Source organism: Camelus bactrianus, chromosome 2 (assembly GCF_048773025.1).
Source record: "Camelus bactrianus isolate YW-2024 breed Bactrian camel chromosome 2, ASM4877302v1, whole genome shotgun sequence".
In the NCBI taxonomy this organism is placed as follows: domain Eukaryota; kingdom Metazoa; phylum Chordata; class Mammalia; order Artiodactyla; family Camelidae; genus Camelus; species Camelus bactrianus.
The window spans coordinates 52270110-52286453 of record NC_133540.1 but is presented as its reverse complement, the minus strand read 5'-3'; the positions used below and the strand labels follow the sequence as shown (position 1 = coordinate 52286453).

General features: G+C 35.6%; 1 protein-coding gene and 1 long non-coding RNA gene across 7 annotated transcripts in view; one reads left to right on the top strand and one right to left on the bottom strand.

Moving 5' to 3' along the window:
* Nucleotides 1-16344, bottom strand: part of LOC105067132 (uncharacterized) — a 280700-nt gene that overhangs the window by 37152 nt on the left and 227204 nt on the right. Inside the window, exon 9 of one of the 3 annotated variants that reach the window (XR_006724082.2) lies at nucleotides 1015-1179. The exons of the other annotated variants lie outside the window; for them this stretch is intronic. This is a non-coding gene — a long non-coding RNA (uncharacterized LOC105067132). The remainder of the gene's footprint in view (nucleotides 1-1014; nucleotides 1180-16344) is intronic. 3 annotated transcript variants of the gene reach the window in all.
* Nucleotides 1-16344, top strand: part of SYNPO2 (synaptopodin 2) — a 156533-nt gene that overhangs the window by 10333 nt on the left and 129856 nt on the right. The window lies entirely within an intron of this gene.

Below are 16344 nucleotides of genomic sequence, written 5' to 3'. Positions count from 1 at the left end.
GAGAATTTGATACATACATCCTGTTTATTTTGACCTCAATATCAGACATAGAGCAAAGAAGAATTTTATTATATTTTCGAGTGTGCCTTAATTTGATTTCTCCTTCAAAAAAGAGGTGATCTTATTTAGATATTGTTTGGAAACGGACTCCTTGAAAGGATAAAAGCATTTTAATGCTGGCTACCACTTACTGTATAGCTTTAAACACATTTTTCTTAGCCTCAGTTTCTCCATCTGTAAAGTGGGGTACTATGTAATGGAATTACTGTTTTTGTAGATTAAAAATGTCACCAGTTTTACAGGCTAGGAATCTGAGACCAAAGGAATCTGTTAATATATTTTGTGCTACTTTTCAAAGATTATATATTAAGATAATACTTGACACATAGTAATCATGCCATAAAGGAGTCTGTCATTGTTATTATTATTCTAATTGGAGGAGGAAGCAATTGTCTTCTACGCAAATCTATTTCCTTCAGAAATTAAGAAAAGCAGTCATCTAGTCCCTTGTACTCCAGATATACGCATGTAAGTTAAGAGCACAAAAGCCAAATAAATTATTTGTGATGATTCTTTTACCATGAGCAGTTTTTCATTTTTGATAAAATGCTACGTTTCACAAAATGTTTGCAGTATCAGTTACTGACTGAGATTTCTTAAGGTAGTAAATCCTTAAGTTACATATTTTACAAGGCCAAATAAAATGATTGTCCCCCTTAAAAACCGTAGAGATTTTTAAAAGGGGAAATACCTCAAGCTCTGAAGAATTAGTTGCATATAGTTATGTTGAGCTCTGTTTAGAGCAAGCCAACTCTTAATTCTTTTGATTACATTAATCTCTGTGCCTCAGTTTTCTCATTTATAAAATGGGGATAGTGTTAGCACCTATCTCCAAGGCTTGTTTTCAGGATTAGAAATTGCACATGCAAATTACTTCACACATGGGAAACATTCAGGATTTTTAAAAAGTTACTACTATCACATCTGTGGTTATTCTAATTTTATTTAACCAACCTTTATAAAATTGAAGGCTTATCTGCTGTCTTCTATGCAGTGCTTTTTGAGATCCGGATCTCAGTGTCATAGGAAGGGCTTCTGCAGTCCTCGGGGTCTCTCCCTGTGAGGTGGCACTTAATGGTTTCAGAATGTGGCCTTATGCTCACTGAGTAAGCCATTGCCCTTTCATTGGAAACAGCATATGGAAATCATCACAAAGAGAAGGAATCATTTCAAGTGCTTTGAAAATATAAAAGAAAAATAAATTGTCCCCTAGTAAGTAAACATAGGACGTGATCTCTGAATAGTTGGGAGAACTCCGTGCCAGGGCCCCTGGGGGAGGCTAATGAGCATTTCAGTCCCTCCCCAACCTCCACCCACGCACTCTTGTCTTCTAAATTAGAAGAAGTTATTACTATATAAGGCTGCTTTTTCTAAGTAAATGGTGATAGTTAAAGTCTTGGTGTTTTTAGCTTTTCAAACAGTGGGGAATTATTTTCATCAGTCAAGATCAAGCGAAAATGTAAAGCGATTTGTGAAACGCATGGGCCTTGGGAGTCAGATACTACCATAGCAGTCACCTTTATTTTTATTTCTTTCATGAAAAACATAACATTTTCCACTGGTTGGTGCTCAGCATGACTGATATTAGATTGAACTGTGTAAATATTATATTACACGTATTGGCTGCTGCAGGGAGTCAAAACGCAGTGATCCATTTTCAGGTCTCCAATCTTTTGGCCGCCTGCCTGCCAGATGGGGAAATGTTGATCAGAACAGTTTCATCCTGAGGCAGAGCTGCAATCTGGGAGAGCCAGCTCATCGCTGTCTGCTTCCTCTGCACCAAAATGACTATGTAGCTTCACGCTGAGTGAGTTACCAAGGGTTTCCTTCAGCTGCAGGCGCAGGGCTGAGAGTAGACGCAAATTCAGTTAAGGAGCCCATTAGGATATTTATTCCATTCTGTTCTTTATTACCTTCCATTACTCTTCCCCGCTACTTCTTTTTCTTATTTGAGAAGGAAAATTCCTTCTTTGCTGTCTTCACTGCCGCCATTCTCTTAATTCTCATTCTTTCTTCATCTAGTTCTTGTTATGCTTCTCTTTGCCCCTGTTGCTTCCTAAGCAAATGAAGACATCAAATCTGATGTTGCCTTATCTGCAGAAGGAAAAGGACTGATAGTGTGTGTGTGTGTGTGTGTGTGTGTGTGAGGAGAGAGAACAAAATAGAAAGTTCTGTGTCAAGTCTCTCTTTCTTAATTGATTTTCATGGAAAGGTAACATGCTGGATCTTTCGATTGGCTGAGATGAACTAGTACAGAGAGTTATTTTCCAGGAGTGTGTTTCCACAGTCCAGCCTTTGACTCATAGAAACTCCTTTCCAAGGTTTTAAGGCCCTTTGCCTCTCATCACTGTCTCTTGTCCGAGCAGCTTGCTTCTCCCTTGGAGGCTGTCCTTATTTTCTCCTGAACATGACATGTTTATTCTTCTCCCAGGTGTCTGTGACTTTGCCCATGATCTTTTCTGCAATGGAATGTTTCTCTATTTATTTCTCCCAGGCACATAGTAGGTATGCAACAAAGACTATTTTTTAAACTTTAATTATGTATTAACAATGGATTAATAATGATTAATAATGCAGATTAATAATGATTCCTCTTTTTTTAGTATTGCATTCAGTCAAAAACAAGTAAACATTGTTTCAGCTCATAAATTTTATCAGAAGCATTAAGAGTAAATGTTTTGAATGATAAGGATAAATGCGAGTGATTCTGCTGCATGACTGGGGATGAAGAGCAGGCAGAAGGGGACAGGGACAGCAGGGGCAGGCGTCTGCAGCACAGTGTGAAACAAGGGCATTCTTCTCTTGGAAGTACTCACAATACAAGAAAAGAAAAGAAATCTAAAAACAAAATACTGTTTTTTGGTAGTTTTCATCTTAATTTATCTTGTTTTCCATGTTGAGAGTTGTTTTTTGTTTTGTTTTGTTTTGTTTTTTTTTCGTCAATTAAAATAACCTCAGGATTAACCCTGAAGAAGGATAAAATAGCTCCTGTCTGGCATGCTCTAGAATTTGCAGCTCTTAAAACACTATAATATCCTGAAGGAAGAAATCATTCAGCATTCTCTAAGACATCTTCTCTGGGTCAACAGGAATGGAAGAAATAAAAAGAACATTCATTTAATCTGATTATTAATGGAGAAAAAAATAAAATATACATGTCAAAAATAATTACTCACAATACTATTAAGTCAGACCTCTTACGAAGGCCCCAGGGTCCTGGAGTGAAGGTAGCAAAGGGTGACTTCAGACCACAGTATACCTTCCTATTTGCACTGAAGAAATATTATTGTTTTGATAGAGTTAATGTTATGATGAAGAGGCTTGTTTCTCACTGGTATTTCTAGTTAAAAATTTTGCATTTTCCCACAGTAATACTGTCATCTTACTCTTTGAAAGCAGGATTCTAGCTCTTGGCGTCTTCCAAAATAGTGCTCTTCAAGGTGGATGATATACATCTATGTGTAAGTGGATACTTAAGTCAGCTACGTATTTTTTTGAAAGTTGTTGAATAAATGAATGAATGAGTGAATGTACATCTTTTATTCTTTAGTGTGAAAATGGCAACTACTGAAAAACCTGATTTTGTGGAAGCTTTGTCTGATTTTCTTTAATGAGCAATGTACTTAAAGGGTAATTGGAAGAGTGATATATATGCTTTATGTGTGTGTGTTCCTATTTTTATCTGATATTATGTAGTAACCAGATGCCAATTCAAGAGGTTCCGTGGAAAAAACCATTGATTGAACTCTGGGAATCAAGAGACTTGAACTCTAGCCATGGGTCTAACTTGACTTTATTCTGTGACCTTAACTATATCACTAAAACTATCTGGCTCTCAATTTCTCTGTTAATAAAAGGAAAGATTTAGAATACATGATTCTAAGGTTCCTTTTAGCTAGAGTCTGTTTTAAATCAAGAAGATAATAGATGAAAGAAAACATCCATGAATGGTCATATTTTCTCTGTTAACTTGAAAAATAAAGCAGTATTTTCTGGAAAGGGCAATTCTTTATACAGTCTTTTATGGGACTTTTTTTCTCACTTCTCCAAATCATCATTTGCAGGATGTATATGTTATAAATAAATAAATGAGCAAAACAAAAACTCAAAAGGTATCAATTTCATGTGTTTGTTTGCTAGATTTTCCTTTTTTAATGCTGAAAAATGTACTGCAATGAATTACTACTGAATTCATCATTTTATAATGATTCTTCTTTTGGGGGGGGGTAAATGCTTTATTCTTTCCCTTTCCTTATTTTTTTCTAAATAAAGAGGTAGTTCCCTAGCATACACAAATGTAATCAACATGTTTTTAAAATATCGTTAAGAATTCATGAACTTAAATACAATTGATGTTTTTGTAAATCTAACTTCTTTACTCAAACTATAGATTCAACATGATTTTATAGCCTTTAAGTTTTATTTTCCTTACTCTACTAGAAACCCCAGAGAAACAGTGGCTAAAGATTATCACATAGAATGAAATCGCTCACTCTGACCTAGCTGTTCACTTCTCTGACAAATTCTAATTTGATGGGGGAGAGGGAATGTGTTTGATATTCTTCATCTATTCTTTAAACCCCTCTCATTTGGGTAAAATGTGTCAAAAAAGGAGGCAGTCCTTGGTAAACTTGGACTTGATTAGCTTAGTTCCGCATCTCAAAGCGCAGTGTTTTGAATCAAGTCGTGGTTCTATCCCAAAAAAGGATTCAGGTCTGTTTTTTTAAAAAATTAAAATAGAACTGAAAATGGCTTTTATTTTTGGATTATAAAAAATGACTCATTGTCGTTGTAGAAAAATTCAAATATTACAGAAAAGGATAAAAATAAAGTAAAAAATCATAACATCCAGAAATAACACATTATTAACCCTTTGGTGAACAACTTCTCAGTCCCCTCTCTCTGCACACACACCAATTGACAATCACACTTACAGTCAATTCTATGTAAAAAGAGTGGTACTAAATGTGCTTTCTTATTAAACACACAACATGAACATCTTTCCTTGTCAGTGAATCCTGATTTACATCATCTTTTTCGTGACTGCACAGTATTACATGGTATGGATTGACCATAATTTATATAACTCATTCCCCAATGAACATATAAATTATTTATAATTTTTCACCATTACAGATAGTGCTGAGATGAATACTTTTGTATATCTAAAATATATTTGTGCACTTAAATGATCATTCCTATAGAAGTAATTTGTAAATAGAATTACTAGTCTGAGAGTATGCTGTATTTTTTGGTGAAAATGAAGATTCTCTGAATTAATTTGGGGCCAACTGTTATATATAAAGAGAAATTTTCATATCATGTACATGTCACTCATGATTATACTAGTCAGTATAATTCTTTTTGGCTGATAAAATAAGTAAATGTCAAGGTCACATAATCTAGGTAACATTTTTATTCCTAAACATTTAAAAATACTGAAAGTGATTGGTAAGTTTTTAAAATATGAAAGAAAATTTTTTGAGAGAAAAAAATTCCCACATGTTCCAGTTGTACTAAATTTCCAGATTGTTTCAGGATAAAATTTTTGCATAAAGATAATTAGTGCCTTATAAGTAATGGACAAGAAGGTATTAATGCCTAGGGAATCAGGGTTTTCAGCTCTCCATTGATTTATCAAAACAGTATAGTCAACCCAAAGCAATCTACAGATTTAATGCAAACCCTATCAAATTACCCAGGACATTTTTCACAGAACTGGAACAAATAATCCTAAAATTTATATGGAATCTCAAAAGACCCAGGATTGCCAAAGCAATACTGAAGGGAAAAGAATGAAGCTGGAGGAATAACCCTCCCAGAGTTCAGACAATATTACAGAGCTACAGTAATCAAAACAGCATGGTATTCGTACAAAAATAGACATATGGATCACTGGAACAGAATAGAGAACCCAGAAATAAATCCACAAACTTTTGGTCAATTAATCTTTGACAAAGTAGGCAAGAATATACAATGGAGTAAAGAGTCTTTTCAGCAAATGGTGTTGGGAAAACTGGACAGCTGCATATAAATTAATGAAATTAGAATACTCCCTTACAGCATACACAAAAATAAACCCAAAATAGCTTAAAAACTTAAACATAAGACACTATAAACCTCTTAGAAGCAAACATAGGCAAAACATTATCTGACATAAATCTGAGCAATGTTCTTCTAGGGCAGTCTACCCAGGCAATAGAAATAAAAGCAAAAATAAACAAATGGGACCTTATTAAACTTACAAGCTTTTGCACAGCAAAGGAAACCATAAGCAAAACAAAAAGACAACCTACGGAATGGGAGAAAATATTTGCAAAAGATGAGACTGACAAGGGCTTAATTCCCAGAATATATAAACAGCTCATACAACTTAATAATAAAAAATAAATAACCCAATCCAAACATGGGCAGAAGACCTAAACAAGCAATTGTCCAAGGAAGACATACAAATGGCCAATAGGCACATGAAAAAATGCTCAATATCAATAATTATCAGAGAAGTGCAAATCAAAACTACAATGAGGTATCACCTCACACCAGTCAGAATGGCCATCATTCAAAAGTCCACAAATGACAAATGCTGGAGAGGCTGTGGAGAAAAGGGAACCTTCCTGCACTGCTGATAGGAATGTAGTTTGGTGCAGCTATTATAGAAAACAGTATGGAGATTCCTTAAAAAACTAAAAATACGCTTACCATATGACCCAACAATCCCACTTCTGGGTATATATCTGGAGGGAACTCTAATTTGAAAAGATACATGTACATCAGTGTTCATAGCAGCACTATGTACAATAGCCAAGACATGGAAACAACCTAAATGTCCATCAACAGATGACTGGATAAAGAAGAAGTGGTATATTTATACAATGGAATACTACTCAACCATAAAAAGAATGAAATAATGCCATTTGCAACTACATAGATGGACTGGGAGATTGTCATTCTAAGTGAAGTAAGCAGAGAGAAAAAGAAAAAACACCATGTGATATCACTTATTATGTGGAGTCTAAAAAAAAGACAAATGAACTTATTTACAAAACAGAAAGATTCACAGACATAGAAAACAAACTTATGGTTACCAGGAAGGGAAGCAGGTGGAAAGGGATAAATTGGGAGTTCAAGATTTGCAGATACTAACTACTGTATATAAAATAGATAAACAACAAGTTTATACTGAATAGCACAGGGAATTGTATTCAATATCTTGTAGTAACCTATAATGAAGGAGAATGTGAAAATGAATACATGTATGTATATATATGTGTGTGACTGAACTATTATGCTGTACACCAGAAATTGACACATTGTAAACTGACTATGCTTCAATCAAAAAAAAGACAATATACTCAGATAAATCAGATTTTCAGAAACCTATCTTACAGAAATAAACTTTGCTCTCTCTTTTGAAAGATATGTCAAAATAGGTTGTGTACATGATAAAGCCATATATAAAATATAAAAAATGTGGTTATATCATTGTAGTATTGTTTTCCTAAAGTTATAGGGTCAGTTTCAAGAGAAAGCCTACCTTTTAGGAAACACATCATTGAAATTTAGGTCCTAGACTTCGTGTTTTGGGTTTTAATTTATGAAAGAATTACAAAACCTATATTCAGTTTTTAACGTAGTTTATAAAATTTTGTTTTAATATAGTTAAAATTCCCTAACTAGTCTGGTTCTTAGAAAAAGATGAATTATTTTTAGAAGATTCCACATAATATAAAAGATTATATGTAAATAATATGAAGCATGGAGGAATGACCACCTCTGGTTTACAGTTCCGTTCTCTGTGCTACAGAGGAGCCCCTAGTCAGGCCCAGCACCTGGCCAGGAGCAGAGCCCCAGGAGGAATGATTCCGTGCTGAGATGTAAGCTCATGTGTACTCTTAGACATCCTTTAGGCATCAACAAAAAGTACTGCTGATTGTAAATTTGCCCTGAGAGAAGCAGAATATTAAAGATAAAGCTCTTTGTGTTGAAACATTCAAAGGTTGGAAACTTACATATACGTGACCATCTATTCCATGTACATGGCCTTTGGTTTAATTTTTTGGAGGCAATGGGGCTGGTCCTGAGTGAATCCAACCTAAAGACGTGTCCATGGGGGTCATGACATAGAGTGGGTTACATGTTTGGTTGTGTGGAAGAGAGGAGAGCCTGTGGGAAATGGAGATGCCTTTTCCCCAGCCTTGCCTGGGACAACCTCTCACTCCAATAGTGGGAGAGTAGGTGGCAGCAATAGGAATTGTGTTCTGTGAAATGTAGGGTATTAGCTGTGCTAGCATCCAGGTGAGTGTGCGACACAACACTGTGAAGAGATGTGCTCTGGCTGTTCCTTCTCATACAGAGGAAGGGATAGCAAGGACTGGAGATACTGCAGTTTAACCCCTTGACGGTTTTGCAGCTCTGCAGCTTTGTACACAGGAACCTAAATGCTCCTGGCAGAGACGTAGCTTTGCCATAAGAGATTTCTGGAAACAGCAGTGATAGAGGCAGACTGGATGAACAGTGGGCCACACTCATCCTTGGGAAGGCAGCTGCAGAAGGATGTGAGTGAACGTGTCCCTGAGCATGGCGGAGGAGCTAGCAAAATTCAAGTTGTTAGTGTCCCTGGGGGCATTGTGATTACACTTTTATCTGTGTGGTTTCCAGAGAGCACCGCCTGGGTCCATATCTCTGACCTTCAGAAAGTTGATGTCCATATTCCAAAAGCTATCTGTAAACTAAAATAATTGCAAGTGAGATGACTCAGCAGTTGCACAATGGCATTTACTGATCCCTCAGGACATGCTCCCGGTCTCTCCCATTTGTTGAAGACAGATAACCTGAACATGACTATCCACCCCTCATTTTTTGGTTTTCCATTTCCAGAGTCTGTGTTCTGCAATGACCCCCTAAATCATTAATCTAGCTCAAGTGCTGGGAGTTCTCCAGTTCCTTCCGTGTTGCTGCTTTTTATCTTAGATTGACTTTTTTTAGCAACACATGTTGCTGTTTTTCATTGTGGTTTTAGTTCTAAAGGTTGCTGCAGGTGCCAAGAGAAACCCTGACAGTGTAGCCCCAAAGGCTTATTACAAAGGATGCAGTGGAGAATGCAGACGCTATCACTCAGCTTGGCTTTTCCTTTTCTGTGCTAGGACTTTGTTTCTCCTCTGTCCCTAAATTTCCTTTTGACCTTGCAGAACATGCCTCTGCTCGTATCTAAGAGGAGGGTTGCACTGGAGATTTCCGTTTTCACAGCATTCAAAATCACTTAACCTTCATGAGCACAAACACTTAGGAATTACTTGCTTAATTTTGTTATGTGTATGTTTTTCTGGGAAGTATGGTGTTTTTAAGTATTCACAGTTTCTGCTAATTGATAGGACAGGGAAAACCACACTGAACTCCAGAGGGGGAGAGCGAGAGAGCACGAGAGCGAGAGCGAGAGTGAGAACGAGTGAGCCTTTAGGGACTAGGGCTTTGGGAGATTTTAACTACCTGTAAGTATTTCATAGAAAACCAACATTGTTTAAAAGCTTAGCCTGTGAGTGAATGTGTGTATGGAAAGAGGTGAGGGAACCCAGTCCAATAGGTCGTTTTAAGCTAGGTTAAAGGAACATAGCACCAGAACAAATCTTTTCTTATCTTATGTAGCCATTCCCCCCCCAATAATCCTTCAAAATTTAGTTCAGTCCAGTTGTTTTCATGTATCTCTCTGCAAACAAAATATGAGTACTTCATTTTTCTAAAACTGTCAATGCCATGCATTGTCAATGCCCAAGCATTTGATGCTTAATCATACACTTAATTTTTTTTTTATTTTTCACGAGTGTGTGTTTTTTCCAAAGAAAATGCTAAGTTCCTTAAAGGCAGGGAGCATGTTTTATATTTATTTTATCTGATGGTTTCTTGCACATGAGAGGCCCTCAATGAATATTTAAGAGATCTATTCTGGATTTCCCTGTGCATTGTCTGTCCTTGAGTCCCTTTGCTACAGAGTGCCACCTTTATTGTAATACAAATAAAGGAAAGATAAAGTATTTTGATTTAAGAAAACTCTAAAGGATATGAGGATGGAATTCTGAGGCAAATTTATCTTTAACTTACTTAGATTTCAGATCATTTTTTGCTTTCCTTGCTTCTGTTACGGATAATTGGGAACTGCCTGCATTATAACTGCATGAAATTTCTTGGTTATTTATTATTATGAATCGGTCACATAGTCCTCCTCTGCTTCTCTCTTATAAACTCCAGATGTATGTCTGAGATTAATTCAGTCTTTGTTTTCCCCCTTCACCATTTGTTTTTCTATTGAATGTAGTCACTTTCAAGCAGTTGAAGTGGAAATATCAGTATGTTCTCTGAGGCCTGATCCTTTGTTCTTCGATTGTTTTATTTTCTTCATGCATGCGTGAAAGTGTCTTGGCATGTTCTTATACTAACACTGAAAACTCTACACTCTTTCTCCATAGTTTGCATGAAATTTCTGTGTCAGAGTCAAAGGAAAACTCTTTGCATGAGATGTCATAATGAAGGTCTTGCACGTCACCATCAAGGAAGGAGTTAACTAAAGTTTAGAAGCTCTTCATGTTATTAATTCTAGGAGTTGAGATGAGACATATACTAAAAATCATTTTGTTTACAAGTCCCATTTTCATCCAGAGACCCTTTTTTTCTCTCTTTGTAATAGATCTATATACAATGAGAACACAGACTTACTTTTTATAAAGAGAAATTTCCCTTGGGGCGCAGACATGAATTGACAGGATTAAGTCTAGGTGCAAAATAAGATTGCAGAATGGCAACAACTGAAAAATATGGGAAATATTAATGGGATCATAAAATCTTAGTGTTGAAAGAGACATCTCATTTGATACAACTTGCCCCTAGATGGAGGACTTCTTTTTGCAATATCACTAATAAACAACCCGCTTTTTAAAATATAGTTTTTGTCTTGGGACTCAATAAAATCTAAAAAATTCATTGTTGGTCACCAATACTCCAAGAAAAAATTTCCTTATAGTTAGGTGAAATCTTCTGACTTGTAATTTCTACTCATTGACCCAAACTCTGCCTTCAGTGAAGTACAGAACAGGTCTACTCCTTCTTCCCACGACAGCTGTTCAAATAAAGACTTCTAGAAATGCCAGTCATTCTTTCCCTGTAACTTACCCTTCTAATGGAATACATCTACCTTGGGGCCCTAGCTGTACCAGTAAATTCAGAGTTCTGCATTTAATTTAAAAAAACCAATTTTATAAGGTGATGGGTGATACCAGCTAGATAGTAGTTCAGAAAAATAAGACTTTAGGGTTTTATTTGGCTAAGCTTACTTTAATTAACACCAATATTAAGCAGTTATAAAATAACCTCAGACTGCATTAATAAGGGAAACGTTTAGCTAAACATATGGTTATTATTTTTGTTTATAGTTTCAATTTTACTGTAAGAATTTTTTTCATGTAATTTTCCAAATTGTGTCCATAAACATTAGGGAAGTTATTTCAGGGTAAAATCAACCACACTTCGCAGATTTATGGATTCTACCTAATTTTTAACATTGGCTTCTGATACTCATTTTAATTCAGCAAGCATATTCACCACTTGCTTTGTGAAAAGTACTATTCTAGTGTGTTTTTTTCTAGTGCCACCAAGCATTTCCTCATATCTCAGAAGACACTGACTGAGTGGCCTACAAATTTAACTCAATTCTGATTCTATCAACCTAGAGATAGTGTCAGATCCCACAAGTTAAGGCTCAGTCCCATAAGACTGCCCCTTCTTCAGAAGCCAGTTGCAAATCTGGATTGTTACCTGTGCTTCTGACTGGTTATAAATTGAAGGTTCCCAAGACTCTCTCTTAAGTTTGATTAACTTGCTAGAGTAGCTCATAGAACTCAGAGCAACATTTAATTACGCTTACCAGTTTATTATGAAAGATATTGTAGAGGATATAGATGAACAGCCAGATGAAGAGGTACATAGGGCAAGGTCAAGAAGGGTCCTGGGTGCAGTTGCTTCTGTCCCTATGGAGTTAGGGTACACCACCCTCCCAGCAAGTGATGTGTTCACCAACCTGGAAGCTTATCAAATCTTGTCATTCAAGAGTTTTTATAGAGTTTAATCTGCAGCACCCCCTTCCATTTCTAAGAAATCAGTGGGTGAGGTTGAAATTTCCAGCCCTTTAATCACTTGCTCTTTCTGGTGACCAGCCCCATCTTGAGGCTATCTAGGCGGCCCACTCTAAGTCACCTCATTAGATAAAAAGCTCCTTATGAGTAACAAAAGACACTCCTATCACTCAGGAAATCCCAACGATTTAGGAGTTTTGTGCCAAACTCTGCCTTCAGTGAAGTACAGGTACTAGGGACAAAGACCAAATATATTTCTTATTATACCACAAGTATGCTAGATTCTGGGGTGAATAAGACATTGTCTTTGCTCTTAAAAAGTTAAACTTGCATGGGAGAGGCAGAGTCACAACTATTAAAGAAGGTGACAAAGTTTTAAGGAGAGGAATATACAATACATTATGAAATAAAAATCATGAATAAATTAGTTCTGCATGTAGCATCAGGGGACAATACAGAGGAGTCACCATTCAAATTGGACCTTGAGAGTATGAAAACAAATATATGTATGTATATATATGACTGAACTATTATGCTGTACACCAGAAATCGACACAACATTGTAAACTGACTATACTTCAATTAAAAAAAAACCCAAAACAAACTGGATATTGAACTGGACAAAGACATCCAGGCCTAGGGAATACATTCAACATGGATACAAGAGCATGCAAGAGTGTGGCTTGGTAAATGAACAGCAATCAACTTCAGAGACTAGCCTCTTCTGAGAAATTACTCAGTTCCTGTGCTATAATGATCTCTTTTAATGAGTATTGGATAAATCTCACTGAATTATGTATAAGACAGAATTCAATCAGATACTGTTCAGAATGACCCTCTTTGATGTTTGGGCCTTCTTTCTTTAATTGTTTTGTTCTTTATGCTTATATAGAAGCTCTTGGCATGTTCCTATGAGAACATTCAAAACTCTACACTCATTTTCCATAGTTTGCATTAAGTCTTTGTGTCAAATTCAAAAGGAAAACTCTTTATGAGAAAGGCTATAATGAAGGTCTTGCCAATCACTCTCATGGAAAGTGTTATAAGATACCAAATTTTAGAATCTCTTAAGTTTGTTAACTGAGAAGTTGAGAAGAACCAGGGATTAAAAGTCACTATCTTCTTCCTTTCAAATGCATCATCTTATTTCTTACGAATTCTTTCTCTCAAATTTTCATTAAAGATTTTAAAACAGGAGACTGGCACGATCTGATGCATGCTTAGAAAGATAGTAATGTGGAGATGGATTGAAGGGCAGAGCTTGAAGGATGGAGAACAATTAGGGGGTGGTTATAATAACTCGAGTGAGACTCTAGAGTAGCTAAGAGCACTGGGGCTGAAAAAGAAGAAACATAGACAAATTAGAAAGATATAGATGTAGATGGCAAGAATAGGGGAAGAGTGGACTGTAGTGTGGAGGTTTTATATTGGAAGACAAAGATGTAGGTAGCATTTACTGAAAGATTTCACAGGAGGGTGAGGAGCAGTTATGGGGAAAAGAAAATAAATTTAATTCTAAATAAATTGAATTTGAGTTATCTATTGGATACACAGAAGGAAATATGTAATGAAGAGTTAAAAGTGTGGGTCTGGGCTCAAGAGAGTGACCAGTACTAGACATTATCTGGGGAAATAGCTAAAATACATGAGGCAAGAAGCAAAGAGGACAGAGGACAGAATCTTGGGGAAGACCAATATATACAGCTTGGGCAAGAAAAAGGATGGTAAGACCATATATTTGACAAGTAGGAGGTTTTGGGTGATTGTTTCTTAATAGAATGCCAGGGATGGAAGCCACACAGTAGTTGGCTGGGAAGTGAACGGGAATTAGAGGAGAACAGGTGGAGATGCAAACGTAGACGATTATATTTGAAGTTCAGCAGCAAAGAAAGAAAGTGAATAGGATGTGACGGATGAGAAAACAGAAAAAAAATGAAGATGGCATCTATTTGAGGGAAAAGATGTTCCAGGAAAGTGTTTTTTAAAATACTGGAAGGAGAAAGAGAAAGACAAAGTAGTTACTCCTATAGCAAAGTTAGAGTTGTCTGGGAACGATTAAATCCATTGAACTTAGTGCTAAATATGTTTATATTTTATATATTTTACTTTGATATTTGGAAGTATTCTTTAAATGGTATAAAATATTTGATGTACAAAATCTGACAAAGAACAGAAAAACAAACAAGGTCATTATTTGTTCTTTAAAAAAATGCCTTCGAAAGTGTTTTAGCCATAAAGTGTGAATTTTTATTTACTTAAATTAAAATTTATTTTTAATTTGGACAACAGGAGCACAGAATTGGAATAATTATAACTCTTGGTTCATAGCACATTTCTTAAGCTATTTTTAATAATGTCATACACACATATGACCCCCAATTCCCTAACCAAAAACTAAAAAAACCCTACATCTAACATTATGGGCTGGTACCTCTCAATATATCACTCTGCCTCTCCTGACTTGAGGTAAGCATCATCCTGAATTCTGTCTTCATCATTACTTGCCTTTCTTTTTATATAATTTTATTGAATATTTATGCACTCTTAACCAGTATTTTAATTTTAGTTGCTTTTAACTTTATAAAAAAGGCATCATGCTGTTATAGTCTTTGGAGACTTGGTTTTTCTTACTTAAGACATTGTCACAGGATAGATCCACATGGCTGCAACTCATTCATTTGTTTTGTCTGATGTATAATATTCCACTGTGTGAGTATCCCACAGTTTATTTACCATTTTCTTGTCGAGGGGCATGTGGGCTGCCCCAGGTTTTTGCTGTTTTGAGCAGTGCTACTAGAATACGTCTTCTGTTGCATGTGGGCAAGGGCTTCTTTTTAGCTGTATTCCCAGGAGTGGAATTGCTCATAGGTTTGTAAATGATCAGGTTTAGGAGAAAATGCCAAACTCTTTTTCAAACTGATGCATAATTTTAGAATTCTACCAGCAATGCATGAGGTACATGTAGCTCCATGTCTTCTCCAACACTTGATCAGACTTTTTAATTTTTGCCGTTCTTCTGGGTATAAAATGATCTCTTTGGGGTCCTGATTTGTATTTCTCCAATCACAGGTGATATGAATATCTCTTCACTTGTTTATTGTGTGTTTTCTCTTCAGTGAATTGCCTATTCATATCTTCAGAATATTTTTCTTTTAGATTATTTGTGCTTTTTGTCGTGATTAGTACAAGTACTTTAGCTATTCTTCATATTAAACCTTGTCAGTTGGATGTATAGTGAATGACCTCCCAAATTGATAACCTGTCTTTTCATGTTATTTAAGCTTTCATTTTATGAACAACAGTTTCAGTATAGCCAAGTGTATTAATTCTTTTCTTTTACAATTAATGCTTTTGGGTCTTGTTACAGAAATCTTTTATTATGCTGAAGTCTAAGAAATATACACGTATTTTCTATAAGATCTTGGGTTTTCTAATTATTATTTAAAATGTTTTTTCTAAGATGTTTTACTAGATATATTTTTTATGATAAACTTTTTATTTTTCTTAAATAATGCTGTTCTTTAAATTCTAGAACACTCCTGCTGCTTTCAAAAAACCTGTTTTAATCATCTTGGAGATTAGAAATAATTTGGTTAAAAACAAACAACCCCCTCCTCAAATTCGGAAAATTCAACAATTCAGTATTGCAGTTCTCTAATGAATAATGGCATCACAGTGTTGTGACAATAGCTGGGAATCAAGTTTTTTAAGTTTGAATTCTTCAGCAGTAGCTTTATTATTTGGATAAGCAGCAAAGAATTTAGTAAAAACAAAAGCTGTTTTTTTTTAATTGAAGTATAGTCAGTTTAAAATGTGTTAATTTCTGGCATACAGCATGTTTCAGTCATACATACACATACATATATTTCATCTCATATTCTTTTTCATTGTAGGTTACTATAAGATAGTGAATATAGTTCCCTGTGCTACACCGTATAAACTTGTTGTTTATTTATCTTATATATAGTAATTAGTATCTGCAAGTACTGAACTCCCAGTTTATCCCTTCCCATCCCCTTTGCCCCCTGCTAACCATAAGTTTGTTCTCTATGTCTGTGAGTCTGTTTTGTTTTGTAAATAAGTTCATTTGTGTCTTTTAAAAAAGTATTCCACATATAAGTGATATCATGTGGTATTTTTCTCTATCTGGCTTACTTCACTTAGA